The sequence below is a fragment of the Peromyscus maniculatus genome, chromosome 8 (assembly GCF_049852395.1).
Source record: "Peromyscus maniculatus bairdii isolate BWxNUB_F1_BW_parent chromosome 8, HU_Pman_BW_mat_3.1, whole genome shotgun sequence".
Classification (NCBI taxonomy): Eukaryota; Metazoa; Chordata; class Mammalia; order Rodentia; family Cricetidae; genus Peromyscus; species Peromyscus maniculatus.
This window is the reverse complement of record NC_134859.1, coordinates 75,470,077-75,492,265: the sequence shown is the minus strand read 5'-3', so window position 1 is coordinate 75,492,265 and position 22,189 is coordinate 75,470,077. Positions and strand designations below refer to the sequence as shown.

At 50.3% G+C, this 22,189-nt stretch overlaps 1 protein-coding gene across 13 annotated transcripts in view; it reads left to right on the top strand.

The window, feature by feature from the left end:
* The window catches only part of Msi2 (musashi RNA binding protein 2), a 367,917-nt gene that overhangs the window by 188,442 nt on the left and 157,286 nt on the right, over nt 1-22,189 (top strand). The gene's annotated exons all lie outside the window — the stretch shown is intronic.

Below are 22,189 nucleotides of genomic sequence, written 5' to 3'. Positions count from 1 at the left end.
ATCTGTTCATACTACCCATAACCCCATGGCTCGGGGTGCGTCAGACGCAGAGACTCCAGGTTGGGTTCCTTGGGAAAGTGAGGACCTCCAGAGAGGAGGTAATGGGAAAGACTGTGTGTGTGTGGGGGGGGGGGGCAGACAGACAGACACACGGACACATTCAAGCACACAAAAGGAGTACCAGGTTGTTCATCTTTCTCCTTTAAAAACTCCAAGAAGGCCTTCAGCCTCCTCCTGTCTGCCTGTCCCCCTCCCGCCTGCAGAAATCTTGGTTAAGCCTTAAGCCTCAACAACAGCAAAGAACAAAGCCGCAGACAATCTCCCCCTCCTGACAGTGTTGGCTGCGAACTGAAGATCTGAATAGCCTTTAAAATTGTTTTATTGTTGTCAGCGCTGCGGAGTGGTGTGTAATCTTTGTGTTCTGGAGAATCTTTAATTGGCACAAAAGGGCAGTTTAGCCGGCATCTTGGAGGAGGTTTGTCATGCAAACGGTTAGTGTCTGCCACTCACTACATGCAGGGCTATCTAGGCTGATTTGCATCAGCAGCTCCCTCTGGTTAATAGCCTTGTATGTTTCCTGGGGGTCCCTGAGCAGAAGTCAAGGGGAACCGAGGCACCTCTCCCGCCTCTGCACCCACACTGCTTTGCAGCTGATTGCCAGCTCCTGTCACCGTCCCCCGAGCCTGGGTGGGGTGGGGTAGAGAGGACGCAGTGGCTGCAGGAATCCTCAGTTTTCAGGCTGGTTTGTAGTCATTAAAAGCAGGGGATTTAGATAGAGTAAGGGGCCTGGGTTTCTGTCACAAGCAAGGCACTGTCCTTACTGCCAGTGTGAATTAGGGGATGCAGGTGGCTGAAATGGCTGTACCCCACAATTTCAGTGCTTCATGCAACAGAAGTCTACTTCTTGCTCATTTGACTGCTCTGAGTGGAAGCTCCTGGTTGGCTTTTCCTCCATGCAGTGATTTAGGGACCCAGGTTCCTTGAGTCTTAAGTCTTGCCTTGCCTTAGGGCCCAGGCAGTGGCTCAGGTCAGAGGGTCTGCACACTGAAAGACATCTGTCTCATTTAACCTTGGCAGCTCTTGGAAGACACACTCCCAGTTTCCAGGAAGGAAAATCGGGACTCCGAGGAGTCGCGTAACTTGTCAAGGGTTACACCGGGAGCCTCATTAGCAGCCTCATCTACCCTTATTTCCCATTTAAAATGTGACCAGAGTTCTTCCTTTCCTGTAGCTTTATCCTACGGAGCCCTCTGCCCCTGGTTTAGTGGGTTTTGGGGCTTGGGGGCTTTGCTCTTGAGTGACAGAGGAGTTCAAACATCTGAGACATGTCTTCGCTTTGAAAAGGCACAGAGGCTGGGGGGGTGGGATCTTAGTCTCTGTCCTTCTTAGGTTCAGAGGTCTGCATCATAGCCTCTGTGTGTGTGTGTGTGTGTGTGTGTGTGTGTGTGTGTGTGTGTGTGTGTGTGTGTGTTCGTGTTCGAGGTGGGGCGGGAAGCTGTTTATCTGTCCTCCAAAGAGCTCGACACAGCAGGTGGGCCCCGCAGAAGGAGTCTCTTGACAAGCAGGCCTCTCTCCTGACACAACTGCCTGTTAATGGATTCTGAGTCTGGCAGTTCCTCCTAAAGCTGACTGCCAATGAGCCCGCCTGTTCCTGTGCTTAATGCTGCTGATCAGAAATGAGTTTCCTTTTGACGCCCTGTGCTGCTCTCGACACGGCCTTGATCAAACAGCAGAGACTAGTTAACCAAAGCCCATCCCTGTGCCCCCACCCTGTCCTATAAGCACAGTGACATGGACAGCTGCAGGAAGGATGAGCTTGAGGACCCCCCCCCCCCCAAGCTCTGCAAAGGCTGTGCATATTCCAGTAAAGCCCCCTGGGTGCTCTTAGTGAGCGTTGGCCTCTGCATGTGCACACCCAACAGCATAGAGTCACTGAAAAGACCCCAGATGGGGCCCTGCTCTGTGGGTCGAGAGTCAGGGGCAGGTTGGCAACAAGCATAACTCCCAGAGACCCTCGGCCTCTCAGAGAATGTCCTCTCTTCATAAAGGGGGACTTAGCATGTCCTTCCCTCCTGGGAGATTCCTGGTCAGGAAGTTTGGGAATGCGTGGCTGTTGTAAGAAATAGTTGAAGCCCCGACTCAAGAGGCCGCCATGGCCCTGGTCCAGTCTGCCTGAGCAGCCTTCCTGCGGCCGCCGGGACTGCAGAGGGCCTCACAGCTGTTCTGTCTCCTCTCTCTGCAAGGATGCTGACTGCAGCCCAGAGCAGATTTAGAGAGGAGGGTCCAAGAGCCCCTGGCTGCCTGGTCCTGTGAGGACTTGCCCACCCTAGGGAAGTTTCCGGGGCAACTGTGCACTGGCTTTGCAGGCTGGCAGCAAGGGCTGAGCTGAGCTAGACATATGGAAACAGGGTGCCCTGCTGACTGAGGCCCAGAGCAGAGAGTCCATGAGAGGACTCCAATTTGGTTCTGGGGAGGTTGGCAAAGGAGATAAAGAAGAGACTTGTGAGAAGTACCACATTGAACGGAACATTCTAGAATCTTCTGTGCCTAGTTGACTTCTGCGCATACTCCTTCAAGGTAGTTTTTTTTTCCCCCAGCACAAAAGGACAAGTTCAATGTCTGTTGGAAAAGGCCTTCATTACTTAATTCTTCTGTTTGGTTTCAAATTACAGAACTTGAAGCCTTTCAGACACTCTGCCAAATATGTTAGGTTGTTTCCCCCTCCCCCCAATCAAAAAAGAAAGGCCACGGTCTCTGGAGTCTGTATTTTAAGAGCTCTATCTGCCCCCAAACCAGGGCAGATAGATAGATGACTGCTGACGTCTCTCGGTTCTGTTCAAGGCCAGCACTGAGGTCACTGGGTTTTTGAATTCTCATATTGAGCCAGCAGTGTGATAAAGGCCACCGTGAGGTCCCAGACTGCCTGGGGAGGACAGTGCTGCTCAGAGTGGAAGGAATTCAGGGTCCTAGCTAGGTTCCAGTGTGAAGCCGTCTGGTGTTTGGCCTTGGGCCGGAGGCCAATCCGTTTGTTGCATTATTCCTTCTTCCCATCACTAAAATACACATTTGTTTTCTTTTTAAAAGCACAAACAAACCAGGACTCAACTGTGATCCTCTGAGAAGGTGGCTCCTTGGCCTCTTTGCTATCTAGTTGTTTATTCTTTCATTCGTTTGAAGAGTCATTGAACGGCTGCCGAGTGCCAGTGGCCTTCTGGGCAGCAGGGATGCTTCACTGAACAAACCAGGCAGAATCCAGCCTGTCAGATGAACAGTGTGTGCTGGATGGGTAAAGGGGGTAGAAGAGAAAGTACTAGAAGAATGGGAGAGTGCCCTGGACAACCTAGGCCACCTGGGGCTAGGGGATTGATAGGATGGGAGTAAGGACGTGCAGAGGTTAGACCTGCGGTCTCCAGCTGTTTGTTGGAGGATGGGGTTTTGAGTCTTGGGGTGGAGGAACAGATAGCCCCTCTCCACAGCTGGCACCAGGGATCCCGGATGAGAGGTTTCCCTGAGGTGTCTCATCCATCACTGGCCTTCAGTCTTACTAACTCCTTAGACTCATTGGTCTTCATGGCATTGCCTTTTCTAGAGTAGATTTGATTGTCTCGTTCTTCCTTTGAACAAACTATCCTTTATACTCCCATTTTTACAGTGAAGGTTTAATTTCAAGCCATATTATATTTAATGAGGGGTAACTCAATGTTTCTTTTGTACTGTAGCGGGAAGGACATGCCAGAAGTATCAGGGTTGGGAGTCTGCGTTCTCAAGTGAAGCAAAGCTGGGCTGGAGTTAAAACTCTAATTAGCGTGTGCCAAGTGTAGCCCCAGAGCTGGGGACTTCATTTGTCCTTGGTTGTAGGGAGTCACCTGACCAGCCTAGCCTAGCCCTCCTTCCTGCTCATATCTGAACTGCTTTTTCGATGAGCCCTACTGTGTGCCACACAGGCTCCTTCCCAAGCCTTTCACATCCATTTAATCCTCAGTAATAAATCTGGGGATAGGGAGTCCCTTTTTTTTAAAAAAACATGTAAATAAACTGACCATCACAAAGATCCTGTAACATGCCCAAGGTCCTATAAGTTTTCAAATCTATCTCAGAAGGACTAGATGCCAGAAACCTCTGCTTCACATCGCCCGTCCAGTCCGCCAAAGCCCCATTCACCAGGACAAAGTGCTGTTTCAGATGTGAGCCCTGTAGAGCTAAGATGCGAAGAGGTAATGTCAGTGTAGCTATGAAAAGTGAATACTTAAGTAGCCCATGTTTCAGCCCCTCTGTTAAGACCAGCCTTAGTCCTTAAGCCAACAGCAGGACCCGGATTGCTGTTAGCCACAGGCTGAGCATTTTGAAGCTGGGGAAGATTCCTTGTCACTTTGATCTGAGTATCTGCCTTACCCCAAGCTGTAGAGGAACAGATTCAGAATCTTGAGATTGAATCATGTGAGCAGGGTACTCACCAGGCCTACCCCTACCTCTTGCCTGTGCTTGTCTAGACTTCAGGCCTCAGCTGTAGGGCTGGTGTGCTATAAATAGACCGGAGGAAAAGGTTTAGCACAAAAACCCCGTGTTCCCAGAACCGCTACACTGCTGTACTATTGAGCCAAGCTGTCCTCGTCTTGGTTTCTATTTGCTTGGTTTTGTATTTGCTGTTGTTGTTTTTGAGACGGGCTTCCACTATGTAGCCCTGGCTGGCCTGGAACTGGCTGTGTAGACAATACTGACCTTTGATCTTCCTGCCTCCGGAGTGCTGAGATTAACGTATACACTACTGTGTGTGGCTGTTATGAAATTTTCACAAGTAACTTGTGAGTTACGGTGAAGGTAGCCATACCCCAGTGACACAGCGCTGTTTTTGAACAAGAGGATGGCTTTAGTTTCTTTCATACCTAAATGTGGCTAAAGCACTTGGTACTTCACTGCAGTGCCAGTGATGTTGAAGATACTGATGATGGACATTGGTAGGGAAACGCATGGAGTTCCACACACTGTTCTCATTGGTCAGGCACACAGCACTGGAAAAGCAGAGAGCCATTTCCTCAGGATCTGTGATAGTTATGGACATCCTAGGGTCCTTCCCAGGGTTGTTTAGCCATTCTGTATGCAAGGACACACGGGCCTCAGGGACAAGGCAAGGTGTTCAAGCCGTTAGCAGTTGCTTCTCCTGGGTTGATTTCCTGGAGGAGGTTGCGGAATAGCAGCCAGCAGGTAGTAATGCTTCGCAAAGGGGATGTAGCCATCCCACTGAAAAGCACAGAGCCCAGATAATCCATAACCTGTTCCACCCAAATAGAGAAGTCAGCAAATAAGTCTACTTTCTTTCTTTTTTTTTTAATATACTTCATTTTATTTTTTATGTGCATTTGTGGTTTTGCCATGGGTATTGGAGTCCCCTGAAACTGGAGTTACAGACAGGTGTGAGCTGCCACGTGGGTGCTGGGAATTGAACTCGGGTCCTCTGAAAGAAAAGTCAGCGCTCTTAACCCCTGAGCCATCTCTCCAGCCCATAAATCTACTTTCATTGTACTGTTTTCTTCATAAAGAGCCTTTATGTCGAAGCTGAGTGACAGCGTATGCTTTTGCCACTAAAATGGCATCGCTGATATTAAAAGAACTAAAATACCACAATGTTGCCTATCCCCCTCTCCTCCTCTGCTAGTAACCTTGGAGTTTTTAAAGTGACAACTGGTAAGTGTGGTGGAGGGTTATCTCTTCCACCTAGTACTTCCCAGGGCCCCACAACTCTAACTTGGTAGGGTCCAAATATCCCAAGGAAGAGAAATGATTCATTTGAAAATGCACAGCTCACCTGAGGTCATTTGTTCCCTAACTTTTAGCCCTTTGTAGAAGAGGCAAAAAAATTGCGGCAGCTCTGGGAGATCTTGGCCTCAAAGGGACTTCAATGCTGTCAGGATCAATCTAGACCTCTCGGCTTGAACACAGGGTTGTATATGCTTATTAGAGCCTCAAATGTGATTCGTCTTGATTGCAGCTTTTATACAAAGGAGTTAAGACATGAGGAGGAAAGATAATACAACTATAAACTGCAAGACAGGTTCTTATGAAATCAGTAAATTATTCATTTAACGGTTTGCTCCTTGTTGATTTCATGTTGCTATGACACCTCAAGATGGAAGCCGTTCTGTCCACGGGCCCAACAGGGGCTGAAAAAAGAGGCACAAATCCTGGAGGAAGGCAGATAATGCATTACGTACAACCTTCAGCTGGCCACTTGATAAATTGCCTCTTTATCTGGCAAATTCCAAGGAGATGTACAGGAGAGGACAGAAAGAGATATCTCACAGTGGCTAAGGTTTTTTGGAAGAGACCCAGCCGTCTCAGGGTTTGAGTCAGAATCTCTTTAAGAACACATTGTGAATGCATTGTGTGCCAAAGGCATGCCTGTCTCCCGAGATGCTGGAAACACCGTGGGCTCGCTGTTCCTTTGGTGTCCACACTACAGTGACTGCCTGGCTTCGTTTATTACTTTGATGGGCAGAGAAAACTGCCCGCCGACAGTCATGTCCTTCCTTAGCTCTCTGCTAGCCTTACTTTTTCATCTTCCTCCACTCGTTTTTCTCTTGATAAACTATTATATGCAAGAAATTTGGGTGCTCTGGCCAAGACTGTCCGTCAGGCCTAATGGAGTTGGGAGGGAGAAGGGAGTAGGGGACTTTTGTGCTGGTGTGGCTGTGAGGGCGGTAACTGATAGACCTTGGATAAGTCCCCTGCCTCTCTGTATTCCTAGCATCTTGATCCACAGCATGAGGCATTTGGGCAGGATGCCTTGGACTGTCCCTTTCTGCTCTGACACCCCACGTTCTGCACTTAACAGTTTGTGTTAATACTTAGTTCTTGAACAGTATCATTGTGAGGACCTGGAGACCATCTGTGCCTGCATTTGGAAAGTCAGGGCCAGACCCACCCCTAAATGCATTGGACTATGTGGGCATTTTCTTGGAGGAAGATTATTAAGAATTTAGCCACTCACTCTGACAACTTGATAGATGTAGTGTTTTTTGCATGGTGTCCATGTAAGAATGGACTAAAAGGGAGGCATTTTTTGTTTAGATATGTGTGTGTGTGTGTGTGTGTGTGTGTGTGTGTGTGTGTGTGTGTGTGTAAAGAGTGCTTTTCACTTCAATCAGATGTTAAAAGTTTGTACAGAAAGAATATGAACAATAACTGAATCTGATAGCATTTCATATTTGATTCTATTCACCAGAACCTGCCTCCTGTAATATCTGCTTTGGGCCTTAATGCAGTAGTGATAATAAGTGCTATTATGGCCACTGTGAGCGGCTACTGCCATCCTTGTTTAATGTGTTAGCGTCTAGCCGGGCAGTGGAAGCCTTGCCAGTTATTTACGAAGAGGCAGTTACAGTGCAGGGTAGAGGAGGGAGGCGTGTGGAGAGAAGGTAGTTGGCGGGCTGCTGAGCAACTAAATAAAAACATTTCAAATCTGAAATAATCAGGGGAGGGGGATAGGCTTTTGAGACTGACGTCCAAGTAAATAAAGAACTAAAGTAGCTACAGAATATTCCAGAGATGTCTAGGAGGTCCCTGGATTCCCACACTCAGTATCTCCAAAGAGTAGTTAAAGAGACTGGTTTATGTGTGGACCCACTCACATGAAGAGGGTCTTGGGGGTGCAGGTGAAGCCACAAGAGGCGGGGGACGGAGCCCTTCAGTGCATGAGAGACACCCTCCAACGGAGGGCCAAAGTATCACAGCCAGAAAGGCGCTTCTTGACAGGGAGTTGTGGAGGACCCCGACCCCCTTGAGGATTCAAAGCCGACTGTTTAGGTTCAGATCCCAACCTTGCCATCAACTGTCTAGGGGACTGCAGCATGGGTTCCCCCGCACTAGTGTGTGTCTGAATCTCTTAGAATTGGTGCGTGCCTCCTTTCAGTTTCTTAAAGTTTCCAAGCGACAGGGAGTCTCACGGAGAACCAGTGCTATAATGTGTGCTGTGGACACAGTGTCTGAAGGATGAAGGACCACCCCTCCTCTGTCAAGGGCTAGCAGAAGTGTACTAACTAAAACTTAGAGACAAGGATACAGGGGTAGATTAGTTACGGCTTGCCCAGCATGCACAAATATGCACTACATAAAACAGGCACATGTCTGTCACTGCTTTTGTGAGCTTAGGAAGTGACTCCTACCTGGTCTTAGTTACTGCTAAGAGAAGGGACTGTCACTGTCAGGTTTATACAACTCCACTGGGGTCTGAGGTTCTGGAATCACAAGCATATAAGAAAAGCTCCCGCTGGACAGTGGTGGCGCACGCCTTTAATCCCAGCTTCTGGGAGGCAGAGGCAGGTGATCTCTGAATCCAAGGCCAGCCTGGTCTACAGAGTGAGTTCCAGGACAACCAAAGCTACACAGAGAAACCCTGACTGTATAAAAAACAAAAACAAACAAAAAAACAAAACCCAGCAACATGTATTTGGTTGGTAGAGCACCTGGCTGTCATTCGGGAAACCCTGGGTTTGATCTCCCGGAACCACATAAACTGGGTGTGTTTCCTGTATGTCTGCAGTGCTAGCATTTGGAGGAAGTGGAGATTGGAAGATCAAGAGTTCAAGGTCATCTTTAGCTAAGCCAGCCTGAGCAACGGGAGACCCTGGCTCAGAACAAAGTGACAGGCAGACAGGTTGTACTGTCGCTCTGAAGAACAGCTCTTAATGGCATCTGCCCGCCGAGCCTTTGCTGCCTGTGTCCCGGTACACGGAATCTCTCCTTTCTGGAACTTCCCCGTCACTTTGCTTGTGCTTCTTTGGCAATAGGTGTCGTCCGCCGGCAGGAAGGTGAGCTTTGGTGGAGCAGACCCATGCCCCCCTGTTTCTGGATCTCCCCTGGTGCCTGGGGCATGGGCTCCCTCGAGGTGCTCTGCAGAGCTAAGAACTTGCAGTTCATGTGTGTTCTGAGCATGGTAGATTTTCCGTTCCAAACCAGGTTCCCTGCTTGGCCTTGAACACACGGGCTTGGACTCTTCTAGTCCCAGCAAAAGTAGCCTAGGTGTGAAGTTGCAAGTCAGTCGTGAACTCTCCACCTCCGGCACGTCAGGGAGGAGGAAGGAGGTCATCAGGGCCGCCAGGCCTGCACCAATACTCCAAGCCCACTTCACTTGGAGGCTAAGCCTGCCCATATCACACCAACAGGCCAGACCCCTCTGAACTACCAGGTCCCCACCAGTAGGCCAGATCTATACCAGTATGCCAGACCTACACCAGTGCATGAGATCTATACCATTGCACCAGTGGTATACAAAATCAATTACAATATGCTAGAATCTACCCCAGTGTATCAGATTCACACCACTTCCACCCCACACCTCACCTAACACACACACACACACCGCAGATCCGATTAGTGTGCTGGGTCCACCTCTACCCACACCTGCTCCCGTATACCAGGTGTATGTCAGGGCACTGGGTCCACATCAGCACTCCAGATGTGTTCCCCTCTGTGTAAGCTCTGGAAAGCCTAGGGTGGGGGACTTGGGTTTCTCGAGCCAAGCGCACGCTTTCAATCACCTTCCAAGAATACAGGGTCAGAATAACAGCTTCTGCTGCTTCGGAAATGAGATTTCCACTCATGCAAATGGCCCTCTGACTTTGAACACCCACGTGGGTGGGGGCAGTGCGTTCAGCTGCTCGCTTGGTGAAGGCGGGGGACATCGCAGGGGGGTTTTGTTGTTGTTGTTCCTCTGGCCAATGCAGGCTGAACCCTGCCTCTAGTCAACAGGTTCACAAATACTATCTGAGACCCAGAAATGAATTGATCGGGGGCTCCGCTCGCCTTGTGGAATTAGAGCAGAGATCCTGCTTTCTTTTCACTTGAGTTAATCCAAATGAGCTGAGTCTCCTTTCTATAGGGAAGGGCAAAACAAAACACAAACCCAGCCCAGCAAAAGCGAAGCTTTCTTTCTGCCAAAATGAGACTCCAAAAATAGTTCAGGTCATTGGAATCACGAAGGAAATAGCATTTTATATAATCTCTCTCTCTCTCACAGAGAACTTGCAAGCGATTTCCTTACATTCCATGCGAAGAGTGTGTGGGGTTTATTTCACCTACTTTTGTCTGTTGGCTGGCCTTCTTGTCTTTGCTCGGGGTAAGTCCTCTGAGCTCCTTTACCCTGAATAGGGAAAGATGTAAAGTGGCCCCATCTGGAGCGTAGAAAGAAGAGTCAGATCCAAAGAGTGCCTTCATCTCTGATGCCCAGACTGCTTAGCGGTGTTTATGGTATTGCCTCGTATTTGTGGATCAATCAAGATCCCCATTTGTCCAAAGGCCACAGAGACCCACGGGCCATTAGCCATCCATGTCCTTGGCTGCGGAGTCGGGAAGTGTAATTCAAGGAGAGAACCGTGCATATACCAAGGGCTTTGGGATTGTAAAAGAGAGCAAGACCAATCTTGCCAGGCAGAGGAGGGCACCTAGACTGGAAGAGCAGGGTGCCCCAGGGTGTAGCCTGAGGTTACAGACGTGGGACATGCAGAGGATATGGGGCTACAGTGTGAGGAGGTACAACGAGGGAGTCCAGAGCTGTGCTCTGTGGAGCCAGCTCACGGCACTGCCAACGCCGGAGTGTGGTGGGCTGTGGTGCCAGCCCAGGAGTTGTGTCCTCAATGTTGGGCGTCATCTGTGTGCCCCACGTGGGCTGTGATCAGATCCTCTGCTTTTGTGCTCCATCTCAGGGGTTTAGGAACTTGGAAGGCATTCTCGTACCTCCCTTTTTCTTGTCCCACACATCCAGTCCTGTTTCTCTTCCGCACCCTGAAAACATACCTGCCTCTCTCTCTCTCTCTCTCTCTCTCTCTCTCTCTCTCTCTCTCTCTCTCTCTCTCTCTCTCTCTCTCTCTCTCCTCTGCCATTGGACCTTGTTCTCCCAGCACTTGTCCTTGAAGTGACAAAACTCTTTTCTTGACCTTCAGGCTTGGCTTCCTCCGGCTCGTCCTTTATCCGCTGCCAGAGGAATGATTTCAGAAGGCTGGGCTGGCCGTGCCATCTCCCCACCCAGCACCTGCCTGTGGCCCTTGTCCCCCTAGAGGAGAGCCTAAGTAAAGTGCTTCAGCCTGAGTGTCCTATGTTCCTCCCCACACAGCGAGGCTTAGTCGCCCCAAGGTGAGGGATGCCGTGCCCTGGGGCGAGCGAGTATTTTTAAACGAGCTGTGCCCTCTGCTTGGAGCTCTCTACCTTCCCACCCTCTGCACATCCTCCCTTCCCCACCTGGAACGCCGAGCTGCGTCTCCCTCCTTCTGTTCCCACAGCACTTCCTATCTCCTCCGTTCCCATGGCCCAGTGCCTCGTTGGTATTGTTTTCGCTTGTCTATCATGTTGTGAGATGGGCACACTTCCCAATCCCTAGCTCTGTGCCAGGCTCACGGTGGGTCCCCAGCTGATGTGTTTGTGTGTGTGTGTGTGTGTGTGTGTTGGGGGGGGGGGTTAGGGGATACATGGAGAGAGCCCAGAGGAAGGAGCCCAGAGGAAGGAGCCCAGAGCGGCAGTCCGAGCCCCCTGCCTTTGTCCCGGTGATCATGCTGTTCTCCGAGTGGGCCTCATTTCTCCTGAGGGTTGGAACTAAGATCACTGGAGAAAACAACCAGGGGAAAACTCATTTGTATATCGCCACCTCACCTCCCTCCTCCTTGTCCCAGGAGGAAATGATATTTCCATACATCCTAAACATCCGCCTCCTTTAGCATCTGCGGAAGCTCAGTTGAATAATGAAAGATAATCAGCAATGGGTTGAAATTGCCTCTCCTTTGGCAAGTTTTTTTTTTCTTCTTCCTACGGTCGTGTCATAGCTTTTGACTGTCGTTGGGGCTTCTGTATGTGGATTGGGCTATGCTGATTCTTCACCCAAGGTGATTGTGTGTGTGTGTGTGTGTGTGTGTGTGTATGCACGCGCGCGCGTGCGTACGCACACGTGTGTTTGCCTTGCACTTTTCAGGGGCAGACGTGGCTTAGGAATATGTTTAGATCGTGCAAAATGAAGATACAGTGAGGCTGGCAGCATGAGAACATGGCAAGCAGGAACCCGATGTACTGGCCCAGGGCACCACACACCCTTCCTGAGGGAGCTTCTTGGAAGAAGCACTGCCAGGAGCTGGCCAGGCCCGAGGCAGTCTCTCTATTAGCCTGATGCTCTGTCATGTGTCATCAGAGCCATTAAGGGTCATTAAGAGCCTTGGTGTCTGGTCCCAGCTCTCCTGCCAACTAGCTGAGTGGCCTGGGGCAGGCCGCATGAATTCTGGGGTCTAGATAGCACTCTCCTATCAAAGGAGGGTTTAGACGCCATCTCTGGGGGTTTGGTGGAACTTCTCAGGAGAGAATGAGCCACTTGGAGGATGAGGCAGGGGACAAGGGCTGGGCCTACAGGCAGGCCCTCTGAAGAGGGAAGGAGATGGAGCAGCAAAGAGCAGGTCTACCCAGCAGGGAGGAAGCTGCCCTGAGCTTGAGCCAAATGACTCTAGACTTCCAAGCATGAACTTTGGAATTCCAAATTGGCCAAAGCAACTCCTGGCCTGGGCCCAGTGAGACCAGCTGGTTCTGACCAGAGGCTCTTCCAGAACTGCGGTGGTGTATGAGCCCCAAAGAGCTCAGCCAGACTGGTTCCTCTTCTTCCACCTCTTAAACCGTTCCCCTTGCCTCTCCCCTGATGCATGAAGGGACCCCATATCATACCGAAGAGCCCAACATGTGCCAGGAACTGTGCCAGACACTGGCAACACGGCCACCACATAGTCCTGCTAGCTCTGGTTATCACCCAACCCAATTGTGTTCCCCTTTGTATGCTTGGGATAGGGGAAGACACGGAGACAGTGGAGCCAGGACTTGTGGGGAAGGTTGACTTCTACTGGGTGATAGCCCCATTCTGCAGATGGCGAATCCTGTGTAAGAAACAGGACTTGGAGAAGAAAAGCAACAAGTAAATCCTCTTGTAAGGCCAAGCATCTCTTGAGGCTAGTGACAAATGGGCATTGATGTTTTGGGACAGAAGCACTGGGTAAGCAAGTGGGTATAGCAGGAGTGATTACAATGTCCAGCTGATGGGTGCTCGGGAATCAAGTGTGTTAACTTTAAATTCAAATGGTGGCACCCCTCTGGGACACAAGAATGTGCCGGACCAAGAGCAAGCTGGATGCAGATGGAGGACCTTGGAAATCTTTGAGCAAGCTCTTTTCTCATCATGAAGTTCTATTCCAAATGAAGGTGTAGCTGAAGGTGTAGCTTGGTGGTGGAGCGCTCACCTAGCATGCAGGAGGTCCTACAAATTCTGTCCTAGCATCAGGAAAAGAAATGAACAAAAACAGCTCCAAGTGGGGAGTCACCCAGCTGATGATGGAACAGTCAGTGTTGAGATTTAGGAGCAACGTGTCCGTACCGCCTGGCACTGAGGAGCTGCTAGTCCTTTCTCTTACTTGTTTAGGGTATCCAGCAACAGACTCTCCCTTCTGACCCCAGGGATCTCTGAGCTCAGTATGTGTTCTCCTAAATTCCGCATGTATAGGATTGTTGTTGACACCTGAGGAAGCTTCCCAAGTATCTTCGGGTAGCCACCAGGCCAAAAGGCTTATTCTCGGCAGGTGGCATATTTTTCAGCCTCTCAGATTCCCTCTGGTAGGAATCCTGTAGACACCCTCTCATTAGATCCTAGAGCGTTTAGGGGGCCTGGGGCCCCTGCTTTGAAAGCCCCCCTCCATCATCCAGGAAGAGTGTGGGGTGGCCTGTGCAGGGGCTGGAGAAACACTGAGGGCCAGTAGTTGGGGTAGGTTGGGCTCACTTCTGTGCCCTGGTTCTCCGGGGCAAAGAGACCTGGGGGATGGCATTTGGAATAGAACTCCAGGCTCAGGTTTCAAGATGTCTTAGGCCCGGGATGGCCACAGTCTTGGAGAGGAGCCCCGGTCTTTTGTTTCTGCAGGACAAAAGTAGGACACATCCCCAAAGAACTTTGGTTAAAAGTTTCGATCTCAATTCCAGTCTTCCAGATTGTTCTGAGTGGCTGACGTGCCTGGTGGAGGTAGGGGTGGGGTTGCATTCTCCTGACTCCACCACCACCTGCGCTATTTTTTTTTCTTCCTTTAGCCAAAGGCAGCAGCTTAGTACTTGGAGCCGGTCACTTAGAAGGGCTCAGACTCTTTGGAGCCAGTGTGCAAGTTGGCAGCATCCTCAGAGCACCTGGCCAGAGTTCCTGGGGTGGGAGGGCGGTTAGACGAGAGGTACCACACTGCCCCTTGTGGGCTGTGGTGCTCATAGCTTGTGGTTGCCTGGTACTGGGCTGAAGGGCTTCTGGGCCTTAGAGCGTTCCTATGGTCTGTGTTCCTCCCATGTAAGACCCAATCTCCTGCTTCTGTTTTCTTTCTGTATTCTGAGAACTGGCTGAAGCTTCTTGGAGTGCATGCTTAGGCATTGTACCATGCAGGGGAGCTAAGAGAAGGCAGGTCTGGAGTGCTGGATGTGAGTACCATGAGGTTCCAGGATGTGGCCTCTGCATAGCCCGGCAGCTTTCAGTGTAGCCGAGGTGGCAGCAGGCAGCAGGCAGCCGGGAGAACACTTGGAGGGCAGAAACAGTCAGCCTAGGGACCAGTGTTTGTGGCTGATCCTAGAGCATATTAAATGAATCTTAATGCAGACTGCAGCAGCGAGAGGGTCCCAGCCCTTTGCGGGGTTCCTGGGAGGAACAAGTGTCAGACGGCATTGGCATGGGGCCCATGCGACCAGAGAAGATGTGCATTTATGGAGGCGGAGATCATCAGCTGCCGGTTCTCCCTTCCAACTCAGGAGCTACTGAAGACCCCAGCGGAAGGCAATCCAGTGCCAGGTTGATGGCGTCGATGATTGTTTTTGCTACGCCTCTGGTGGCAGGCATCTGAGGCCAGTTCCCTCCTTGCTCCTGTTAACTTCAGCATCTTTGCCTAACAGCTTTGCCTCTGTCCCCTCCCTTCGTGATGAGCCACAGTACAGGAGAAAGAGCCACGCTCCGAAAGTCACGGTTTTTCTCTTTTAGAACTTCCCCCTCCTGGCGTGTGCTGTATTCGTGTTGTAATTTGCTCTCGAGACCACCTAAATCAGTTGTGATTAAAGGTTTTCCTTCCTTCTTTCTCTCTCTGTCTCTTAGCCCAGGTTTGCTCATATTAACACAGATGGAAAGGATAGTTTCTGATGTCTCGTGTTCTGAGTTGCTGAACTCCTTCATTTGTAATTCTCCACAGCATTTCTCCAGCAGAGCATGGCTCCGTCCCATCGTCAGGGTCTCAGTGACTCCGAGGGAAAGCTGGTGAAGATTGTCAGGGAAATTCTGCATGAGCCCTGGAGGCGGTGGACAAGTGGGTGTCACGATGGTATAAATTATTCGGGGTCTTCCCTCCCCACAGTCATCTTCATGATGGCATTGTGGTTTAGGGTGACCCCTCCTGGGCCCTTTAAGGTCAAGGAATCAAGAAGTGAAAACCTCACAGTAATTGACCTGATCAATACTCAGGGTCCTCAAATAGATCCCTAGTTTGGCGGCCCGTGTTGGACAGGCACGAAGAAAAATCATTCAGGTGGATACTGCAAAGCTTGCAGCAGCTAAGTGATGCTCTTTCTAAGTGTGTCCTGCATCCCAGCCCCATCTATGGATGGGGGAATCCATTGAGTTCCTCGGCTCTTGGTTGAATCTTTTTGTTCTCTCTCCATTTCTTACCAATATTCCAGTTTAGGGAGCAAAAATCCGTTATAATGGGAAAAGCCAGGGCAAAAGGGCAGACAGAGAAATGAAGTCCACTGTGCAATATTTTGGCATCAAGAGAACTCCGTTCCCATTTGCAGGAGACAGTCCCAGACTCTTGTCCCAGCAATGGCTGCCCGCTCCCCCCGCCCAGTTCTAAGTGCTAGCCAGAGGGTTTGAAATACCAGCTGGGTACTTTGGAGGCCTGGTGAGCTACTGTCTCTCTCTCCCTCTGCCTGCCATGACTTTCAGGAGTCTGGCAGGTGATTTGCATCTGTCAGGAACGTACAGGAATGATGGCATTATTCTGGGGATTTCTGATTTGTCACATGATACATTATGGTTGTAGATTTGATACAGTCTGGTCACTTAGTTGATCTGTAGCCAAAAAAAAAAAAAAAAAAAAGGAAAGAAAAAAAGAAAAGAAAAAAAGGGGGGGCAGGAGAATGCCTCATGCAGAGGCCTCTGACCTCACTTATCACTCCCGATTCTTTTATCCTTTGCTCATTGAGTACAGAGAAACCATCAATAAAGAGGTCGATGTGGGGATGTCAGTGATGAGCGCTTGCCAGTGGACAGGACTAGGCCAGCGGAGGTCTGCGCAGATGGGCGCCGGTAGAACGTGTCAGGACTCCTGTTCCCTTGTTCTCTGAGTCCTTGCCACCGGAGCAGTCATTCGGGATCCGAGGCCACGGTCTGGAACAGACTGAAGCCCTGACCGGGAGGGGACGTGATTTTCTCATCTGCCCGTTGTCATTGCCGAAACCGCTCCAGCTGTCCGACCTGGTTCACCCCTGGGAACGTGTCCATGCCCTTTGCAGGTGGCATTAAAGGGAAGCATGTGGAGTCAGAAAGTTTGCATCTCCTTTGCATCTCCTTGAAAGAAAAAAATAGGCTGTTTGTGTGAGCCTGGGAGCTGGCACTCGGACCACATGCCCATGAGTCTACCAGACTGCTCTCGGCCCCTGAGAGTCCACCTTTAGTCACTCCCTGATGGGCAGCAAGCCTGGATTCATCTGCACCTTAGTCTTCATGAGCACCCTTACAGTAAGGCTTATGGTACTACCTTTCACAGATGAGGAAACAAAGGCCCTCAGAACAGGAAGTAATAATTCTTGTCAGAGTATATTCGTTTTGCTCTAGTGTGCGCCTCCTGCAATAAAGGGGACTTGTTAATACTCATTGTCTTGGTTTTATAGAGACGGCAGGTCTAAGGCCAGAAGTTTGTAATATTCCCCAAGTGAAGGTGGCGTGTCTGGATTTGGATGCAGAAGTCTCCATAGAGGAGCAGTACCGCCCAAAGTGCCTAATGGTTAGATCCCTTCCTGGTGCTAGGAAGCGACTCTGGACCGGGAGTAGAGAGGGATGGAGGTTCTAGAAGGGGGTGTTGTCAGGGTGATGAGAACTGTGATTGGCTATGTCCCACCTTTGGTCTGAACAAAGCACCTTAAGCATCCTGGGCATTTTGTTCTCTACAACCCAGCAGCTGCTCTGAGCATCGCTCTTGGACCAGCCCCTTCCAGGTCCTTTGGCATCTACTCTATCTACCCGGAAGTAGGTGTTTGCCTCCCTCCTCCTCAGTGTGAGGAGACTGAGGCGCAGTGAACTGAAGAAACTTGTCCTCAGCCACACAGCCAGACCCTGACAGTGCCACTTTGTCATTTAGCAAGCTCATAGCCCTTGCTGTATGCCAGGTTCCCTACTGAGGCACCAGGGAGAAATGACTGAGCCGAACGGAAACAAATTCTGGTCATTTAAGGGAGCTAAAATCTAGTGGAGGGAGACATGAGATCAACAGCAACTCAGGAACTGAAATGACAGCACATTAGGAAGTATGGGACAGAAATGGAGCCAGGTGCAGAAGAGGGGAGCCCTGTGGTGGGGGACAGCTTCAGAGCAGTTGGCCAGGGAGTTGGTGGGGCTGCGGTTGGTCACGGTGAGTCTCAAGGTTGCAGCTTCGTGTCACTTGGTCAGGGTGAGTCTTGGGATTGCAACTCTCCATCATCTGGTCAGGGCGAGTCTGGAGAGGGCTTGGAGGAACGTTCCTCACCAGATGTACGAACAGTTTGGTCTGATGGCCCCTCTCTAGACTGCGTGTGGGCATGACGTACTAAATTAGCGTCCTGACCTCTCCCCACAGCTGTCTCCACCTGACTCTTTCCCCACGGTGTCTGACGTCATTGCTCTGATAGTCTCCCCGCCCGCCCGCCTCCTCAGTGTTTCCTGGTCTTTCACAGTTTAGCCTTCAGCTTCGCTAGCTTGGGGTGCCACAGTAGCCCTCGAGTCTCCCCATCCTTAGACGCTCACCTCTCTCGTTTCCTCGTGTAAACTGGGATCCCTTCACCCTTGCACCCCAGCACCCAGAGTGGGGAATTAATGTTTTTTTTTTATTATTATTATTTGAAGAGATCTGTGGCTGTCATTTTTGATATCTTCTGTTTTTGTATGCGGGAACGCAGAGCACAATTAGAATACAGTTATATATCCTCATAGTTATTAAAGCTTGGATTAACATGACATAAAGTTTTGTCTGGGGAGTCTTTTGCTATGGCTCAGGGAGCATTTTCTGTGACAGTAATAGGCTACAGTTAATATACTTGAATGATACTAGAATCTGTGTTATAAGGCAGAACAAAGGGGGTTTATCTGCAGCTGAATTACAAAGGTGGAATTATCACAGCGAATGATCCACAGAGATCTGGGCTTAATTATTGTCGTTTGTGTCATTTTCGCATAATACAGGTAGTTACTGGAGCAGAGTAGACGTGCAGGAGGGCTGGCCTGTCAGTCACCTGATGATACCCAGACTGCCGCCCCCACCCCCACCCACGACCACCTTGCAGGCTTCCTGTCCCCCCAGAGCCACAGAATCGCAGCTCTCACCATCTGTGACTGTACGGTGATCCTTCCAGGGCGACAGTGTTCTTTCAGTGCGTTTTTAGGGACTCCATGTCCCACCAGCAGCCCAGATCTCTTCCGCTTCCACTTAGGTACCTTGCCCTTCCAGCTTGTCACTCCCTCCATGAGGCTGATGAACAGGCTGATATGACAACTGTATTTTCTCTGCCCAGTACCGTAGCTGTCACCTTCCAGAACTTAAATGTTCTGACAAGCAGAGGAGGCGAGCTAATGTGCTCCGTCAGCAGTTTGGTCACGGAGCCCGGCTCTGGCTGGCCCAGGTGTCTGGCTGCAAATGGAAGCACTCAGGTAAACGGCTTGCCCAGCTGCTTCAGGAGGACAAAGTGTGACAGCCCGGGAGTGGGGAGCACCAGGCAGCCACCTCCTTCCTCCCGCCATCACATCCGCCATCGTTCAGGGAAGCCACAAGTTTCTTGTAGACTTGAGTGTGAACAGGAGAACACTAAACCTGAATGGGCTGGGGCAGCAACTTCCACTAACACTGTTTCCCAGTGTTCAAGGTCACCATTCTGTCATCTACCTGCCAGGCTCACAGTTCCAGCTTACTTTGTTGGTGGCTGATCAGTTTCCATGTGACTATTAACTCCAAGAAACATGGTCAAAGTGTTTCCTTTAAATGTAGCTTTCTCCCACCCCTTCCTCTGTCAAATTTATCTTCGGAGCAGCTATCACATTGAGGCTTTGGGGGAAGCTTTTCAAAAAATTGTCCCACCTTTAAAGCCAAGGAAAGGCTTCCTGTCTGCAAAGATGGTTCGTGTCCATGGTCCCAGCACTCAGGAGGCGGAGGTAGGAGGATTGAAAGTTCGAGACCATGTTGGCCTACGTAATGAGTTCCAGACCAGCCTGGGGTGCAGAATGAGATCCTATCTTCTAAAAACCCAGGGAAAGCAAGCCAGGGAAGGGAACAGCCCTTGCCAGGCAGCCACATGTGGCAGGCGGTGCTCAGGGACTTTGCATGCCTTCCTCCTACAGTGAGGACGGGAAGTCTGTGTGCCTTGCTTGAGGTCATACGCCCAAGAACTCAAGAAGACAGATTTGAGAAGTCTATGTTCCAAGGCTGTGCTTTTGAACTAGCCCTGAGTTTTTCTGTGGCCTTCTGAATTTGTCTGTCCGGTCAGGAACAGTGGGGCCCGGAATGAAAATTCCTAGACCTCAGCCAGGAACTCCTGCTTTCAGGGAAGCCTGGGGCTACGTATGCTTTTAACAAGGCCACCAGATGTGCTTCCTAGAATCATGAGTGGCTGGGAGCCACAGCACTGTCCTCACTGTCAATGCCAGCACAGCCCGAGTATCGTCATGGAGACTAACAATGGCTTCGGACACCGGGTGCTCTGAAATCACTCCGCATACCAGGGAGCTAGTCCTTGGTTCACAGTACACCCCACTGGGCTCAAGTGATGGAATGTGGGAGCACTGGCCTCAAATTCCATTAGAGCCAGAGAGAACACATGGAATTCTCTTCACGTTTCCCGTTTCACAAATGAGAGGGCTGAGCGTTGTAGAAAGAGAGTTATGCCCAGGGACATGTTCATGGCAGAGCTGGTCCCATCTCAGGTACTCCTTCTGCCCACTACAAAGGCAGTGTCACCCTTTGCCTTCCCATTGCTAAGATGATTTAAAAGAAGGGTTGCTTTTAATTAGAATAAACACAGTATTTTTCTTACTGCAACAAGGCTTTCAAAGGGAGGGGAAAAAAAAAATCTCAGTACCCCAATTATGCCAGAGCGGTCCCAGCCCTATCCAGGAGTAATTAAAAAATACAGCTGACGCTTGTTCTCGGGCTTGTTTTTAAATGAATAGCTAAGTATCTGTCAAGATGATGAGCGCCCAGGCTGCTGACGGCCTTGCGATCTCAATTTGCTCCCAGGAACTGCAGGGATGAGGATGTGAAAGCTGTGCTTTTCACTGTGCCGTCAGTGGCTGCTGGACCATGTCCTCCTTCCTCTGGCCCCAGGGTGGAAGGTGGAAGGGCTGGACTTGGGAGTTAGGTTAGTCTAATTCCAATGTTTCCTCCTCCCGTAGATGGAGGAGTTTGGGGTGCCCTGGTCTGGCACTGTGCTTTTTCCGCTTGCCCAAGGTCACTGTGGGGTTCTGACCTATCGCATGTGAAGTTCGTTCCCTGTGACTCTGGAGACCAGAGCCATTGGACACTGAATTGGCCACTGGAGGTTTTAGTCGGAAGGAGCCACCCTGCCAAAGACATCAGCAGCAGCCTTTGGTGTTGGGATCTGAGTGCCTGGACCAGACTTGTCCAAAACAAATAATAGTCTTTTATGTTTGCAGCCATACAGCACTCAGCCAAGAGTCCTTGGTTTTTTTGTTTTGTTTTGTTCTGTTTTTTTTTTTTTTTTTTTTTTCATGCAGTTTAGAGTTGAGGGATGAAATCCCATTACTGTGGACCAGGCATCACCTTACCCTCCTCCCCACTACGCATGGCCCTAAGACAGACTCCACTCAGCTGTCAGAAGGTAGCTCAGCCCCCAGGAACCGCAAGTGGTGTTAGACTAGTCTTTCCCTGGGTCTCTGTCTGCAACAGACCCTGCATGCTTGGGGTGGGCCTCTGGAAGGCATGAGTGAAGAATGGGGATGCTTCCTGATGAAGCTCTCCTTGCCGCATCACGTGCACTCGGGTTGGTCTTTGAAGGAGAGACATCGAGCAGACTGCATTCTGGAAATTCTATTCGCATACTCTTGGAAGAAGCCGTCAGCATTCCATAGTCATGGCATGGCTGTGTTTCTTAGGAGCTTAGTCGCTCTTTCTGTTCAGTTGAGGCACTTTTGCTAACTGTATTGCCATCAGCCCTCCAGGGCAGTCATTCCTTGTCTATGAATCTTGGACCTGCAGTAGAGATTATACAAGCTCAAGGCCCTTTAGCGCGTTTTTAGATTATCCAGCCCCTTTCCAGAAGGGTCTTGTCCACCAAGACAAGACTGCAGGTGGATGCAGAGTACAGTGGCTTTAATGTCCTCCTACAGCTCTCTAGGAGGAAGACCCAGGGAGAGAGCACAGAAGAAGACATTTTATAGACTGTCCAGGGTACACCAGGCCTTTCACCCCCAGCACCTAGTTCTCCAGAGTTTGGGGGTTCTGAGCTTGGAAGTTCACTGTTGACGTTAAATCCAGGCTCTACCCCGTGTAAACAGGGCGACTGGAGCCAAACTGTTGTGCCATCTGGAGCTAAATGTCCTTGTTTATAAATGCAGGTGGTGATAATAGCGCCTCCCTCAAGGGCATCATGTGACATTTGAACCAGATAACGTGTCCAGTGTAATAAGAATTCGCTGCTTTTATTCCTGTGTCGTAACAACCAAGGAGCGGCGACTGGACGTGGCTGTCACATTAAGCCAGTAGGCGCTTTGCCATCCGGGAAGGTTTGGGCTCCTGTACCTGATGCTGGGACTCTGCTAGGGTTGGAAGGTTCTGAAGAGGCTGTACAGTGTGCACACACCAGGGGCCCGCCACCTGTCCTGCTTGCCCAGTTCCGTACTCAGGCGCCGTCCACCTTCCATGATGCTGCTGTGGCCTTGGGAACAGCTGGGTTCAGGTCTGGGTTCCAG